Here is a 17944-nt window from a genome sequence, read left to right as displayed (position 1 = left end):
GGAACTCCGGCACAGTGGTCGGGCGTCTTACCACTGAACCACCCCGGCGGGGCGCAGGATCCTGGATGCAGAGACAAAATCAGAAGGGTTAAGTTAATTTAAATTGGTTCACAGGAAGGGAAAGGCGCAGTAACTGTCAACCTTGCTCTGTGGACACCCGAACCGCGCCGTAGTGGAAGGGAGGAAGGTGGGAATGAAAGTGGAAAGAGAGAAAGAGGAGCCGTAGTGGAGGGCTACGAAGTAATTTCGACCACCTGGGGATCTTTAACGTGCGCTGACATCGCACAGTACACGACGCCTCTTCGTTTCGCCTCCATCGAAACGCAGCCGCCGAGGTCGGGCTCGAACCCGGGTACGCCGGCACCGTAGTCGGGCGTCTTACCACTGCACCACCCCGAAAATGATGTATTTTTGCAAGACGGCGGTTACAATTCAAATACCTGGAAGAAATCTCTAGTATACAATTGCATGTAAACTTCCAAGCTGACCTTCATTCCCGGCAAGCTGAACGTGCTCACGAGAACAAGTTTTGGAGAGGTTGAGGCTCTGCCTGGAAGAGGGTTCTTCCGATGCACTGAAGGCGTTTGTGCGGAACCTGCAGCCCTACCAATAGAGCAGGGCGAAAATGCGTGTCTTGAGCATGGGCCTGAATTTCAACACTGGTCCCGCCCCGCTCACCAGGAAGGTTATATGTGCTGCAGAGAATGCATTGACCAGGTGGACCCGTCGCGGCGACACGACGCCCAGACCCGCGTGGTAAGCGTTCTTTTCAAGGTACATTTGCATTCATTATTCTTTCCCCTTACGCCACGAAAACTAAGCTATTATTAAGCCTCCGCAATAATACAGACATTGTGATACTTCCGGGCGACTAGGGGAATGTCACTGCGCTTTAATATAAATGCGACTAAAAAACCAAAAAGCTGGCCCTCCTGGAAGACGGTAGCACTTACGCTCGTCTCGCTCGAGATCCGACGGCCAAGTACCGAGTGAGTACATAAATTGCTGGCACAGTCTCTCGTATGGTTCCCCCGCACCATACGTAAGGTCTACCAGTTATGCCACATTGTTTCAGTCCTGGCGATCTACGGCCTGTCAGATACACAAGCCTGACGTCCCTCTGCGCCATATAGTGGATTTTACGCGTTCATCACTTCAGAATGTGTCCAGGTTTCTAAACAGTTATCTGTCCTCTCGCCTGCAGACACTCTACCCACTTACGCAACACCCATTACTTCATCGAAAAGGTTCAAAACTTTGTAACCAGCACCGGAGAAATCATGGCTTCATTCGATGTGATGTCACTATTCACAAGTGTGCCGATCAACATTGCTGGGAAGTATGCACCCCCGCCCTTGAATCAGACCCATCACTGCCGGAAAAAACTCCGATATATGTGCATGACCTGACTCACCTTCTCAGATTCTGCCTGCCAAACACGTACCTCAATTTTGAGGATGTCCCGTTCAGGCAGAATAACGGAGTCGCCGTGTGTGCATCGATTTTTTTTACTGTCGATAACTTGACCATGGAAGAAATCGAAGGACATGCTCTTGAGTCCCTCACGCCTGTCCCAAAAGTGATCCTGAAGTACGTGAACGACTGCTTTTGTGTCCTGAAGGAAGAAGCACTATATGACTTTGGAGCCTAGCATACAGTTTACCATTGAAAAGCAAATAGACGGCCACCTCCCGTTCTTAGATATACTCCTTTGCCAGCAATCCTTATGTGTAAAGTTTACCGTCTACAAAAAACCCACGCAAGCCGGCCATTATTTGCATGTAAAGTCCGTTCCCCCCGATTGCCAAAAATGGTCTGTAGTGTCATTACTCCTCCGATGAAAAGAATTGTGCTCCAGAGGAGTAGGCCGGATTGCTGAAGATTTGCGTATAAGGCGTGACTTCTCCACCTCTGGCTATTCTGCACACATCATGGACTCTGTACAGAGACAAATGGAACGTCCAGGCTGCAAGCTAATCGTGCTACCCAGAAACAAGCTGGAATTCGCTATGTTCCAGGCATCAGCGAACCTTTGGCGCGCATTTCGGTCCTACGAAGCAAAGACCGCGCATGTGTCAGCTCGAAAACTGAAGAGTCAGCATGTGCAACTCAGTGCTAGCTGAAGAAGGAAACATACTCAAATGTTGGGTATCGATACCGAATGCGGACTGTCTTTCAGTATAGATCGGCGAGTTGGGTGACTTTGAGCAAAGATGACGTCATGAGACGTCAGAAACCGGCGCGCCGATCAAAATGCGCTCGACGAACACTCAGTGTCCGTTGCTCGCAGCATAGACTGGGCAGAGGCACATGTAATCGCAAAGGAAAGTGTCAAGAAGTGACGGCTCTATCCAGTAACGCTGATTATTCAGACGATAGCGAGAACGCTTAATCGGAATGACGGAAACTTGCCCCAAATATACGCCGGGTGCTTAAGTTCGCTCATGCGCTGTGAATAAAATGAACAACACAGATACGTTGTGCCTAAGTGTGAACAAGGCTGCCGTGTTTGTGCCAAAACATCATCTCATCCTTTTCTTTGTTTCTTGCCATCTAACTTTTGTCATACGGCCCTCATGTGCAAACCTCTCAAATGTTTCTGTTTCTTGCTCCGAGTATTTACTGAGTTTTTATAGTTGCGTAGTTTTTTCCTTCCTCTGGAATAAAAAGTCCGAAAATTCCGTTTTGCTACCATTTCGTAAAGTTTTCCGCGGACCTTAATTGCGAAGTTCATGTCGCGCTATCACCGAAGTGTTTTCGGGCTATATGTAATAAGTCCGGATTTTTGCGGGTAGCATGCGAGACTTTCGGCTGCGTAGTGCAAACCAACATTTGCCGCCTACAGGGACCCCTTTATGCTGCTATCGCTGCTGCTCTTGATTCAGCAATTAGCGTCGTTAGTACGTGCTGAAGTTTGCATCTTGTATGACCCGAAGAGTGATGGAATGGACTGCTATCACTTGCTGAAAGGGCAACTATGGCGGTTTTTCATATATGGCTCAAGACATGGCTGCCCCAGTATGCGATATTATTTTCACAACACGCACACAATATTTTTAAATACGCAAACACGTGTAACATAATTGAATTCTTGCTCGGGGCCTGGAGATCACTGCTTTTCGGGACGTCACATGAGATCGATACAGGGATGCAGCTGACTGCAGGCACGCGCTGCCGTTTTGTCGAGGTGTGCGAATATCAAGCGCTGTCATGCAGGGGCTCCGGAACATTTCTTTGAGTGGGGGGGGGGTAAATTTTGTCATTTCCTTATTGTTATTTTTCAGTTAATTTTTATTTTCTATTTTTACTTTGTTTTATTATATATTCTTTTTATTTGATCATAATTTCTTAATTAAATTTAGCCCCAAATTTACACTTTGTAATGTAAGAATGGGGGGTTTATTCATCAGATCAACAGGACTTGATCAGCAAGACTGAGCAGATCAGCGGCGAACACAGCGGCAGCGAACACAGTTAGATCCAGCACGCGCAGCGATCACCATGCCACTGACTGGCATGTTCCTTGTGCACTTCTTCCTCTTCACAATTACCTGCGTGACGAAGAGGAGACATCCTGGCGACTTACGGCGTGAGCAAGAGGCAGGGTCGTGAAAGGTTTGAGGCGCTGGACGTGAACAATCTCGCGTCCGCGCCGGCGTAGATCATGGGATGGCGTAACAGGTTCCACCACATAATTAACCGGAGAGGTGCGCTCCAGAACACGGTATGGGCCATGGTATTTAGCAAGAAATTTTGAAGACAGTCAAGGGGCATTGGAAGGTATCCATAGCCACACAAGAGCGCCAGACGAGAAGTGCGGTGTCGAGTGTTGGCTGTCATGGTTGGATTTATGGCGGTACTGGGTTTTATCCGTGAATGCGCGGGCGATTTGTCGACAGTCTTCCGTATGCTGGGCTGCTTGAGACGCAGGCATATACTCTGATATGTCTGGCTGATACGGTAGTATGGTGTCGATTGTAGCAGAGGGGTGACGGCCGGAGAGGAGAAAAAAAGGAGAGAAGCCAGTAGTAGACTGCGTTGCGGTATTGTATGCGTACGTGACATACGGAAGGACGAGGTTCCAGTTTGAGTGGTTGGAGGAGACGTACATAGAGAGCATGTCGCCAAGGGTACGATTGAAACGCTCAGTGAGGCCATTAGTCTGGGAATGATAGGCGGAGGTGGGTCTATGAATAATGTTGCACTTGGTGAGCAAGGCTTTCACAGCGTCACTCAAGAAAACGCGTCCTCTGTCGTTGAGCACCTCTCGAGGTGCGCCATGGCGAAGAACAAATCGCTGCAAAATGAATGAAGCTACTTCTGACGCTGTGGCGGATGGAAGTGCGGTGGTTTCTGCATACCTCGTCAGATGATCAACGGCTACGATAGCCCAGCGGTTTCCGGCCGCAGTGTAGGGAAGCGGCCCGTACAAATCAATGCCGACGCGGTCGAAAGGACGTGGTGGGCTGGGTAACGGCAGCAACTCTCCAGCAGAACGTTGAGGAGATGGCTTGCGACGTTGACAGGTGAGGCATGAGCGAACGTACTTGAGTACAAAGGTGCACATGCCCCGCCAGTAGTAACACAGCCGGAGACGAGTGTATGTCTTGAAGACGCCCGCGTGACCGGATTGTGGGTCAGCGTGGAAATAGTCACAAATTTGCGAACGTAGCTGCCGGGGAATTACTAGCAACCACTTGCGGCCATCTGCGCAATAGTTGCGGTGGTAGAGGAGGTTATCACGAATGGCGAAGGGGGAAGCATGGCGGCGGAGAGCACGCGATGGAGAAGCAGCTGTAGGATTGGAGATAAAATCGAGGATAGAGTTTATCCAAGGATCTTGCCGCTGCGCTGACGGCATGTCATTGATGTGAAGCGATGGCGGGGAATCGTCGGAAGGGGAAAGGCTCGCGACCTCAGCTGTAAGGGGGCAGCGGGAAAGTGCATCGGAATCGTGATGTTTGCGGCCAGAGCGGTAATCAACGCGGACATCATATTCCTGAAGGCGAAGAGCCCATCTTGCCTGTCTGCCGGACGGGTCTTTCAGTGAGGAAAGCCAGAAAAGCGCATGGTGGTCCGTTACTACGTCAAAAGGGCGACCATAGAGGTAAGGGCGGAATTTAGTAAGAGCCCAAATAATCGCTAAGGATTCTTTTTCAGTGACAGAGTAATTGGATTCAGCCTTCGTGAGTGTACGGCTAGCATAGGCGACCACGTATTCAGTGTAACCTGCTTTGCGCTGAGCGAGCACAGCGCCGAGACCATTACCACTGGCGTCTGTGTGGACGTCAGTATGCGCTGTGGGGTCGAAGTGACGTAGGACAGGCGGTGCCGTGAGGATGTGTCGTAAAGCGTTGAAGGCATCGTCGCACGCTGGTGACCACGACGAAAGGTCGGAACTGCCGGACAGAAGTTCTGTCAAGGGAACAGCAATTGAAGCAAAATTCCTAATAAAGCGGCGAGTGTAAGAGCACAGCCCGAGGAAGCTACGTAGATCTTTGATGGAAGTCGGTTTGGGAAAGGCTGTTGCGAATGTAAGAGCACAGCCCGAGGAAGCTACGTAGATCTTTGATGGAAGTCGGTTTGGGAAAGGCTGTTACGGCACGAAGTTTGGCAGGGTCTGGAGATGCACCTTCTTTGGATACAACGTGGCCGAGAATGGTGAGCTGGCGGGCGGCAAAACGACATTTTTTTCAAATTCAGCTGCAGTCCGGCATCAGATAGGCAGGTCAAAACGTGCTTCAGATGGTAGAGGTGTGTGTCAACTTCACGAGAAAAGACGACAATGTCATCGAGGTAGCAGAGGCATGTCTTCCACTTTAGGCCACGCAAAATGGTGTCCATCATCCGCTCAAATGTTGCCGGAGCATTACAAAGGCCAAACGGCATAACTGTGAATTCGTACAAGCCGTCGGGAGTTACAAAGGCAGTTTTGGGGCGATCAGCCGCTTCTAAGGGGACTTGCCAGTACCCGGAACGTAAATCTAGGGAAGAAAAGAGTTTGGCGCCTTGCAAACAATTGAGAGCGTCGTCGATGCGTGGGAGAGGATAGACGTCCTTTCGCGTAATCTTATTAAGGCGGCGATAATTGACACAGAAGCGGATAGAACCATCTTTCTTTTTTACAAGGACAACAGGTGAGGCCCAAGGGCTGCTTGAGGGCTGAATCACGCCCTTCTGGATAATTATAGGTCGACTTCCTCTTCAATAGCCTGGCGTTCGGTTGCAGACACACGATAGGGGCGCTGTCGTAGTGGTGCGTGGGTGCCGGCGTCGATGCGATGAGTGACTGTAGAAGTTTGATCAAAGAACTTTGATGAGAGTCGAAGGAGGAGCGAAAGTGATGTAGTAGGTTCAAAAGCTGAGTGCGCTGCTCTGAAGGAAGATCGGCATCGATGGAGCGGAGGAACAAGTCTGTAGATGGGGGAGCGGGCGCAGGTAAAGGGGGGCTGAGCGCAGTCACGGCACAGTGCGGCGCGTCGTCAGGTTGCTCAGAGATCAGAAGGGATGCGATTGGCTGAATACTTCCGAGGCATTCGCCATGGCGCAAAGCAGTAGGGGAGTTAAATGGGTTAGAGACCCATAACATGGAAAGGACAGCGGAAATAGCGAGCACTGCCTAGGGCAATGCAAGGCACTTGCGGCGCAGGAAAGTATGGGCTGGTGTGAAGAGAACGGTGTCATCGCTAATAGATGCACAAACGACACGAACAAGCACTGAAGAGCAGGGAGGCAGGTCGATATCTTCGGCGACGAGGGCTTTAGCACCGGAATTTGATTGATCAGCGTCTGGTAAGGCACCGGGCACAGTTGAGAACCCCACTTCAGCTCGAGCACAATCGATAATAGCAGCATGACGCGACAGGAAATCCCAGCCTAAAATTACAGCGTGCGAGCAACTTGGCAACACGACGAACTCAATCGTATAAAAGGAGTTCTGGATAACTACTCGAGCGGTGCTAAAGGCTTGATATGCTGAGCGCTGGCCGTTCGCAACGAAAGTCCCGCAATTGGCGTCTTCACTTTCTTTAAAGTGCGACATAGTTTTGCGTCCATCACTGAAATCGCAGCACCAGTATCAATTAGAGCCATGACAGCAACACCCTCGACGAAAACTTCAATTAGGTTTGTCGGCGGCAGATGAGGACTTGGGAAGTTCGACTGGGTCGCAGTTCTCGCCTCAGGAACTGCGGCCTCTAGTTTTCCTCATGTGAAGCGTTCTGTCGATGTCGCATCGGAGAGATAGAGCGGCGTCGCGGCGACGGTGAACGGCGGTCGGACATGGCTGAGCGGTCTGGGGAGAACTGAGGGCGGGCTGGAGGCTCAGTAGGCGCGGAATACTGAAGCGTCGGAGACCAGTATGCAGAACCATGAGTAGTTGGTGCCGACACCAGGAGACGGTTGCGGCAATAACGAGAAATGTGTCCAGCAAGCCCGCAAGTGTAACAAAATTGCCGGTTATCCGTCGTGCGCCAGGGATTACGTGGTCTTGAAGCCGGTCGCATAAACTGCGCAGGTTCTCGCGCAGGCGCAGGAGGCGGCTGAACGTAGGCAGGTGGCGGTGGAGCATATGTAGGTGGCGGTCGGGCCGCAACAGCCGCATATGTTAACGGCGCTGTAACAGGCATGGGTTGAGAGGCTGGAGGAAGAGATTCAGCTACCTGTTCTTGAATAATGTGGCGCAAACTGGGAGCTAGGTGTGAGGAAGGCTTTTGATGGCAGGATATAAGGAAGAGCTGTCGAGCAACTTCTTCCCGAATGAAGCTCTTAATTTGTGGCAGGAGCGCAGAATGTTCGCCTGCATCTGTCAGGCCAGCAAAGGACTCAGAGTGCATGGTGTTCGCGCGAGATATGGCCCTTTTTTTTGCGCAGTTCATCATAACTTTGACACAGTGTGACCACTTCCGCGACGTTGCGGATATCTCGAGCCGGCAGCATCTGAAAGGCATCGTCATCGATGCCTTGCAGAATGTGCTTGATCTTCTCGGCCTCTGACATGTGTGGGTTAACGCGCTTGCACAAGTCGACGACGTCCTCGATATAGCTCGTGAAATTTTCGCCAACTTGCTGAGACCGCGTACGCAAGCGCTGTCCAGCGCGGAGTTTCCTCACAGCTGGTCGGCCGAAAACTTCAGAGAAGCTGGTTTTAAATGCGGACCATGATGGAATGTCCGTTTCATGGTTTCGAAACCATAGGTTTGCTACGACGGTGAGATAGAAAATGACGTTGCTTAACTTTGTTTCCGCGTCCCATTTGTTGTAAACGCTCACTCGTTCATAGGATGTGAGCCAGTCCTCGACATCGTGGTCGTTAGTGCCGCTGAAGATGGCGGGGTCTCGCTGGCGGAGGGTGCCGGGACAGATGATGGCCGAGCCAACTTGTACGGCTTGGTGGTTGACGTCCTCAGGCATCGCAGGAGGTGGTAATGTACGGCTGCGGAGTTTCAGGTCGAGAGGATAGATCTTGACCGGCAGCTCCACCAAATGTAAGAAGGGGGGGTTTATTCAGCAGATCAACAGGACTTGGAGTTTGGAGTCCATTTCGAAATACATCAAATGGTGGTTCATTATCAAGTTAGCTGTTACTTAGACCGTGTGCAGAGGTTAGCAATGGTGTCAAGGTCATATAGCATTGACGAAGCTGACCCGTTGTCACGTCCCAAATTGTGTAATTGAAGCATCTGCGCTGTAACTATGTAAAATAGCTGCTTTATCCTGCATCTTTATAGTGATGCAGGCCTTTTCTAGGTGTCCACGCCACTAGTAATTAAAATTGCACGCAACTTCTTGAAACCGGCATGTCTGCGTATTTTTTTCGTCACAGCTATCGCCAACAGCGGCGAACTTTTGCAAGTTTTTCCAAACTTACCGCCGTGCTGTGGCTCTGGTTGTGCGAACAGCTCGTCTGGTGCACTGTCATGATGGATCGCCACATGCTTTCTAGAACGCGTTGTCCTTTCCAGCGAACCGGCGCTCTTATAAGGCTTTGTCACGAAGCATGCCCTCCAATGGGAACATAGTCGGGTTAACAAGCGATAGCGATGACACTTCTTTGGCTGTCTGTTCAGTGACTGCCGTGTTCGTATAGGCATTGTTCCAAAGTTGCAGTCGGCAGCCAGTTCTCCCTCTAACTAGTCTCGGCATTGGAAGCGAGCCGGCTGTCTTTAGATGGCCGCGAGTTTAAATGCTTCTTCAGTGCAGCTACGATGGTGTAGTTCTCTAGCAGACCCCGGCAGCTGGAATGCTTGGCTGAACCACGGCACACACAGCGTCGTTTGTGTCCTTCCCGCACAGCTTGAGCAAGTGTGGGTTCTTTTCAGGGCGCTCTCCGTGACACCGAAGCCGAAGTAAAGCTTGTGAATTCCGGTATTCGTATGGGAAAAGCGAAAGTAGCCAAGGTGTTGCACGGGCATAGCTTAAAGGTATACTGAGCAAATATCCAAGAATATTGAGAAAGCAACACAACTGCATCCTTAAGTCACGATTAGTCTAGTACAGACACATAATTAGGGTTAGTTTTGAGCGGATGGCTCTATTTTTGATGTTTTCTGAGCGGCCGTCGGTTGAGAGGCAGCGCGCTCCCAACTGCAAACCGGCGGATGTGATGTCAAATTTACCCTAAAGAACGTCATGGCCCCACGATCCCGCCGCCACCGTCCCCGCACCTGAAGTTGGTTGACCGGCTACGAGCAGTGTCGGTACCCCGCGTCGAGACATGCACAATGCTGAGAAGTGGGGTCGAGGGGGACGCATACGGAGTACAATTATTTGCGCGCTGGGAGGGAACGATGAATTGTGCGCAGGAACACGAGCAACGAAACAAAAAACAAAAAAGAACACGTCCGTCAGTGTGCTTTGTGTGTGCCACGGGGGAAAGAAAAAATGAAGAGGTGCGGCAACTCGAGATGGGGTTGGCTAGGGAGGCATGAGGGAGGCAGGTAAAGCGACATGTTATGCGGCTTTCTCAGCTTTCACAGGAGCCCGTTAGGTGCGGCGATTTGAGAAATATTCATTAAAATACTTACTTTCTGCTCATTTCAGCTCATAAAGTGGATTGTTTTGTTCGCTCCCAATGCGGTAGCTACCATCTGCGCTGAAAATCTCGGCGGCAAATTTTTTATTCAGTATATCTTTAACGCTGAACTGGGATCTGCTTCCTCGTCACAACTGTTATGTCAGCCATTGACTTTACAGCTTCCGTTTTTCGGACGCGAGAAAACAATTTAATTACACTCGTCTAGACGCCACATGTTTCGTGCACACCTGTTACTGGGTCACCAGTGTGAGTCCGTCGAGTAGACTAGGCTCCACCCTAACTATTATAACGTTGAGAGGTAAGGTGCGCCGGGAGCGGTACTGAGAAAAAGCAATTGTGCCGGTAGAAGTAGATCTACTGACGATTTACTGACATTACAAAAAAAAACAACAAAATTTTGCAACAGTCAAAAATTAAGAGGTTAGGAGGTAAAAATTAAAGAAGGAGCGTACAGTTTTACACAAAAAAAAACATCTGGTGTATATTGCTACTACGCATGACGTTAAATACAGAGAGAGTAATTACATCACTTTATTCTGATAACAGCACATGAACTAGGGAGTAAATTTAATAGCTTGACCAGCCACCGTCTGGAATGTGTGGGACAAGCCTTCATTACCCTTTCTCGTCTTATCGCGACGTTTAAATGAAAGAAAAAATTTTTTTCATTCTGAACAGTGTTATTTCTCGTCGCTGTTCAAATATGACTTATTTCATATCCGTTGAGGGACGCCTTCGGTAACGAATCTCTGTCGCCATCGCATACGTTTATTCTGCTCCCAAACACTAGCAGGCAGGCCAGTTTGAATGAACACTTGTAGGCTGTTAAAACGACTCACCTGTACACAAGGCTGCGCAGAAACTATGTTCGGCGTCACAGCTTACAACATCGAGTACCGATAAACGGGCAGTTGTGGTCTTAGCCGCCTATGTACGAACACGCTGCGTAATATGGGTTCGATAAAGATTCCTACAAAATCGTCTACTGCGTCCTCATGCCAACGGTCGCAGACTGAATGCGTAAGAAAAGACAATTTCCCCGTTTTGGCTGTTGACTCATTAGAAAGTCCGCACTCCTCTCGCCCTCATGCGCTCTCCAACTCCAGCAGCAAAAGAAAAAAAAAAACGACTACATGCACATCGTCAAGACGCCCTGGGGGTGGGGATATAGGACGCTAACCCCTGCCAAAGCTCTTGCCACTACTGCCACGAAGGGTGGGGCGTGAGAGTATTGCGAGCAGGGGGAGCCTGTACATGGGAAAATGCATGCGTGGCTCTTACTTCACGTGATTTCGACGGAAACCGCCATCAGGAAAAGCGTGCTACACCCTTTGCTACCGCTTGTCAGTGCGATTCTAAAGCATCCCCCCTTAATTTCTTCGGTGGTCATTGCGGAGGTGAAGACAGGAACAAGGAGTTAAGGATGGGCTCCCCGCGGTACGGAGAGAAGAAAAGCGCATTCCCCAGGCTGGTTTGGGTCGTTGTGCAATTGCGGGTAAGGGCGCACGTGTACACTCAACACAACACCTTCGCCCACTCTTCACCTCTCCATCTGTGCCCTGGTTCGGCCAAGCAGGCACGCTGCAGTGCAAGACATTTGAGGGGAGATAATAACAATAGGCTGCTACAGTAGAAAGTATGCACCCTGTACGACCTCGCCAGTTCTACGGGGGGCAAGCTTTGCCGCCAGCTGTGGTAGTCTGGTGCACCTCAGCAGCCTCCGCTCTTCGAAAGCGCTAACGACTCCGGCACTTCAGTGTGCTGAAGACTCACAACAAGGGACTATAGCCTAAGTACAGAACCCGGCAATGCATTTTCCTTGATCATCTCCCATATTGCGGAATCACTGCCCTTCTCCTCCTCCCTACCCCCCTTGTCCTTGTCTCCGCGCCGCCAGACTCCGTCTTTGGAGCTTTATAGTTTCCTTGTGTCGGTGAATGCCTTGTTGGAAGTTAACAACGGGCATAACAAATATCACATTATTATTGACAGACGCTCCTTATATTTTATTTTCCGAGGCTGGCAGTGGAAGTAAAGACATTTTGAAATTAGATGCGTCGAAATATCGGCTTACCCGCACCCGTAACATGTGGGCTACCTCCGGGCATCATTTTTTATTCCGTGGCCTTTCATTGTTCCGCCAAATGAAAATGTTGATGAATATTTATCGCGGAACAAATGCATGCTCTACTTACGACATCGCTTCTCTACACTGCTGGATAAAGGAAAGTGGCCGACGACTTCGTTACAGAAAGAGAAAGTAAGCAGATGACGATTGGCAGTCTTCAGAAGATGCAAACTTATTTTGTTATAAATTTACTTCTTTTACATACTTAGAAAGGATTAGAGGATATGTGCGAGAACGTAATAGACCAAGGAAACCAAACGGAGAAATATAAAGAGCACTGTACACCACCAGTTTGCGATTGTCGCAAAGTGCATACAGCTACGTAAGCCATCTACGGACTGATTTCAGGGGGAGCGGTCGGAAAGTGGGAAGGTTGGGGGTGGGGCACCGACCCTTCAAAATGAACGTTGGGGAGGGCGACCGTCCACCTGCCCCCCCACCCCCCCCCCCGGTTCCAGAGTCCCTGCTGTCATGGTACCTTGTAGAACATACTATTTGATGCCGCTGGGGCATCTTCTACGGCATCTGGTAGTTTAAGGAAAGACTCGTGATACAGTTGCAATAGAAAAAAAAAAAACGATCTAAGTAGTACTAGTAATGCACGGCCAATGAGGGCAGTACGAGCGAGCGATGTGGAATTCAGCTAATTATTTACTGCTGTATGAGGACGTTTCTGTATTTTAAAGCCATTGCCAATCCGAAAATTAAATAAAAAAAGCTGAAGCTGCATAGAGGCACTTGTGAACTGGTGGGTATATCTATCTAGTCTTGTCATACATAATATTGTACATCGAGACTAGAGAGCATAAAATGAGTAATTATGCGGGGCGAGAAGGACCCTCGACCACATAATAAGAGAACGGCCGCAATATTCCAGTATGGGGAAAAATATTTCTAGTAGAGAGAAACGGGAGAGACCCATGTCTGAGCTCCAACGAGAAATAATCCACCTGGCGGGTCAACTTCCACCACATTGTACATCTGCCGAAAATTCTAACCACCATCGCGCTGGATCATTACGGAGATAGAAATTTGGGAGACTCGGTCTCCAACTCCGAACCGGCCTTACAAAGGTGGCTGGTAGAGTAGGCTGGAAATGTCGCCACACGTCACGGACTGATTGCAGCACCCAAGATGAAGTGCGTAGCTTCGTTTAAGGCTCATGATAAACGGTAAGCTCGTACGACACTTTTAAACACGTGATGACTCCCAGTTCGCGTTCAGCCGAACTCGCCCTATGTGTTCAATGCAACGCCCTGGAATGCACGTATTATGTGCACGAGGCAATATCATTTCATGTACAGATACAATGTTTTGTTTTTTTATTTAAAAGCATAAACCTTTCTGATGGTTTTTCCGGGGTTAGAAATTTAATTTAAAGTCGGAAGGAGGATTCGTCAAGGTGGTCTGCCACATTAACACTTGAAAATAGCGTCCAGCCTAAGGTTAGTGGTTCGGACCAGTCCTAACCAGTTCCTGGGCTTAATGAAGAAAAATTTGTGGTCGAGTCAAACTTTAAAATGTGACATAGTCGTACAAACGATCTCTGGGCATTGGAAACGAAACAAGTGTGTAACTTCTGGCAGCAGCGGCAGCAAATAGATAAATTGTTTTAAACATATTCTTCTAAAATTGATATATTGTAACCAATTATCGCCATCACATTCGGAAGTTACATCCCCCTTAAGTTCCTCCAGGCCAGGAGCGGTAAGTGTAATCTTTGGGGGGTGAGAGGGACCTTTAACAACATAACATGGGAATGCCCGTACTCTGCCTGAGGAACAAACAAAGTAGGCATGAGGGATAACTGGGAGACCTTGCTGCGCAGCTTGGACCCTTAGCTCCTCTTCCTGGTCATGCAACTAGCTCAAGAGGCTCCGAGAACCCAAGATCAACAAGTCTGCATCTCAAATAACGGCATCCGCCCCTCTACCTGCGTGTCGGGGTTGGATAGATTAGCTTGCCCTTTGGACATTCAAATTTATAGTGCGTATCTAAATTGTTTTAGAGTAAATGCGCATGCACCTGGTACACTTCTCGGTAGACTCATAAACCGCGATATAAGTGAAGAGAAGAAGGTGGGAGTCAAAGAAGTGAGAAAGGCCCCATAATAAGGGCTCCTAACTAACCTGGTCGACCAGGAAACTTTAAAGTCAGTGGCGTCCTACAGCGTACGGATGCCTTCACATTTCGCATGCCGCGTTCGGGATCGACCGCAGGTACTCCAGCTTAATAGCCGTGCGCCTCAACCACTAACCCAATCTGACGGGTACGACGAGAGCAGCAACAGCAACAGCAGCAGCGGCAGCGGCGGCGGCATTGCGGCGGCAGCGGCGCTGCGGTGACGGCGGAGGCAGCAGAAGCGTCAGCAGCAGCGGCGGCAGCGAGAGCAGCAGCGGTGGCGGTAACGGTCTCTACACTGCATCAGGACGCCTCTACACGGCATTTCATATCTGTCTGTCCCTGGTTGTCTATATGCCAACGTGTGGCCGAGTCTCTCCTACGCGCCCTCTGTCACAGGGTCTCTTCTTCCACCTGCTCCTCGTTCTGTTTGCAGATTCTTGCTCGATTCTGCAACATACTCCCCGCCCTTAGGTGAGATGTAGCACGAAGCTTCAACATCATCACATCATGGTCTCTGATGACCACCATAATAAAGTCGGTGTGGGCATGTCGCCCGTAATGCTCGCCAATGATGATATTTTATACTTTGCGATGCTTGGCCTCCAACATCCGCAATTGGACACCAACAGCGCAGGACAGTATGGATTCGTATGAGCGTGGCAGCCCAGATTTGAATCGCGCAGTGTAGCCCACACTTTGTCCAATTCGCTCTTTCTTCGGCGCTGTGTGACCACAATGCATCATTGACTGCGCCCTTCCTTCATCTGCTTCAGCTTCGCTCCGTGGTCCGCCTGATGGTTATAACTGTTCATGTTATCATTGCTGATATGCTTAAGCTTTATCGTTGCCTTCAATGCTATAGATGTCTAGGGGCTCCTGATCTGCCCGGCGAGGACCAGAGCACCACCTGCCCAGGTACTGGTGATGACCTTGCTCTCCTTCCAGGAAACGCGAACTACTGAGGTGACATCTGCTTGTTGTAGCGCTACTTGCTGCCCCGCCTGATGGGTTTGTGGCTTTGTCCATTCATTGAAGCAGAATCGTCATTGATCTTGTTCATCTCAAGACTGATGCATCTCACAATTTCAAAAACACACAACTTTCTAGCCAAACATTGTTTCCACTGTAATCTTTCTCTGCGCATTGGCCTTTTTGTTCCCGCGCTTGGGGAAAAGTGGCCGGAAATATGCTAGGCTGTTCGGATATTGGTTGGCTGTCTTCAAATTTGCGCACTGCAGAAATCCTTGCAGAATTTGACGACTTAGTTCTCACGTTTGTGTAATAACATCATATTAGATCCGTTCAGTTTTCCTCTCATATTTTCTTAGTTTCTGCAGAGGTCGGCATGTCAACTAGAGTCACTCTTGCGGTGTCTTTCTCTATGTATATGTTTTTCAGTAGCCGCATTAATCAGCTCTTCGAGGTAGGCTGATCACCTCTGCTGTTCGCTGTTTTTAATCTTTTGCTCACACCCTCTGAATGCGCTTCCATATATTTGTGTTGGTGGCTTCTGAGGTCAATACTCCCCCATATGCTCCTCGTTGTCAGCCTCGTATTCCCCGCAGGCTGATAAAGCCGATTCATTTGGTTGATCGCTCCGTGTTTATGTTGCGAGGCGCAGGATGAACACGTTGCGCTCGTCCGCAATCTTCTTTATTTGAAGGGCCGAAACTAATTTTTCTTTTACTTAGCACAGAAGCCTCTGCTGAACTTTTAACGCTCGTAATTGGCTCGATGCTTTGTTTACTCATGGAAAGTCCCATCTTTATCGGTCCCTGACTGCAATACGTCTCACCCAAACGTCTTTCGCACAGTACGGCACGCGCTTCTCGGTGACTGCATACATCTCTCTGGGCCCTAAGATCATCCCTCCAATCAATGTATTTCAGCGATGACTCGTTGTGCTGTGCTTCCTCCGCAGGTGCCTCTGAGGTCGACTCCAATAAACGTAAATTCGGCATTGGCGTGAAAACGGTGATACTTACGACTTGCCTCTCTTTACACTCAATGGTAGAATCGATGGTTAATTTGAAAGGCAGTTCGGAGATGTTTTCCGGTAAAGCAGCGTTCGTAGACCGTCAAGCTGCTCCAGGGAGATCATCTGCTGCTTGGTAAAATTACGGCTGTCGGCAGCGGGACTATGCGCCTCAAAGCCCTTGATGTGGCGAATAGGAGTGTCATTGTCCGCGGGTATAGTCTCCTCGTACTCCTCCACAGCTGTGACGTTTTCTGCACAAACATCGTCTTTGAAAGCTAGCATTTTCTCATCCAGCACGCGCAAACCGTCGTTGCATGTTTTTAGTCTGTCGAGAATGTCAAAAATAGTACGTTCGTTCGATTGAGTAGTTTACTTGCTTCATGGCAGCGCCGAGGCTGAAGATCTCGCCTAATGACGCGCTTACTTTTGATGTGTTCTATGATTTCTCGTTCAAGCCGTCGTCGCTGTCCTGTGGAGTTTGCTGGCAGAGCTCCCGCTATCTTCCTAGAGGGTCGTTGACGTTCTTGCAACCTCCAGGAAGGATCGATGGAAAAGCTCACCGTCCCTTGTACCGGCACCAAAGGTATACAAGCAGGGCGGACCCCACAATGCCGCTATACTGCATATAATATCTGTATATCCCTGGCTATCTATGTGCCGAAATGGCGCACAGTCTCTACCACGCGACCTCAGTCTGAAGCTCTCTACTTTCTCCTCCTCCTCGATCTGTGCGGTGATTCTTGCTCGGATCTACAACATTGTAAAAAACAAATCCTCATTACGTGGTTGTCATGTTTATAGCTTAATATGGCACCTACGACTAAGTGGAGAAGCGCTTTGTAGAGCTAATGCTCGTAATCGAATGCCAATCGCCATTGCGATCAAATGTATCATCATCATCATCATCATCAGCCTAATTATACCCACTGCAGGGCGAAGGCCTCTCCCATATCTCTCCACTTAACCCAGTTCTGTGCTAGCTGCATCCACTTGACCCCTGCGAACTTCTTAATCTCATCCGCCCACCTAACTTTCTGCCGCCCCCTGCTACGCTTTCCTTCCCTTGGAATCCAGTTTGTTACCCTCAGCGACCATCGGTTATCCTCTCTTCGCACTACATGTCCTGCCCATGTCCATTTCTTGTTCTTAATTTCTACTAGAATGTCGGTAACTTGAGTTATTTCTCTTACCCACTCTACACGCTTTCTATCTCTTAATGTTACCCCTACCATTTTTCGTACCATAGCCCTCTGGGTTGTCCTCAACTTAAGTAGAACTCTCTTGGCTAGCCTCCACGTTTCAGCCCCATAGGTGAGTACAGGCAAGATGCAACTGTTGTACACTTTCCTCTTGAGCGATACCGGTAAGCTGCTAGTCATAATCTGCGAGTGCTTGCCAAATACGCTCCATCCCAATCGTATTCTTCTTATTTCCTTTTCGCGGTCCGGATCTGCGGTTACTATCTGTCCTAAGTAGACATATTCGCCTACTACTTCCAGTACTTCGCTACCTAATGTAAACTGCTGTTCCTTCCCGAGGCTGTTGAACATTACCTTAGTCTTCTACATATTTATTTTCAAGCCTACCTTTCTACTTTTCCTGTCTAGGTCATCAATCTTTATTTGCAGTTCATCCCCCGAGTTGCTTAGCAAGGCAATGTCATCAGCAAATTGCAGAT

Source organism: Amblyomma maculatum, chromosome 8, assembly GCF_055883805.1.
Source record: "Amblyomma maculatum isolate TAMU_Amacu chromosome 8, ASM5588380v1, whole genome shotgun sequence".
Lineage (NCBI taxonomy): Eukaryota > Metazoa > Arthropoda > Arachnida > Ixodida > Ixodidae > Amblyomma > Amblyomma maculatum.
This window is presented reverse-complemented; position numbering follows the sequence as displayed.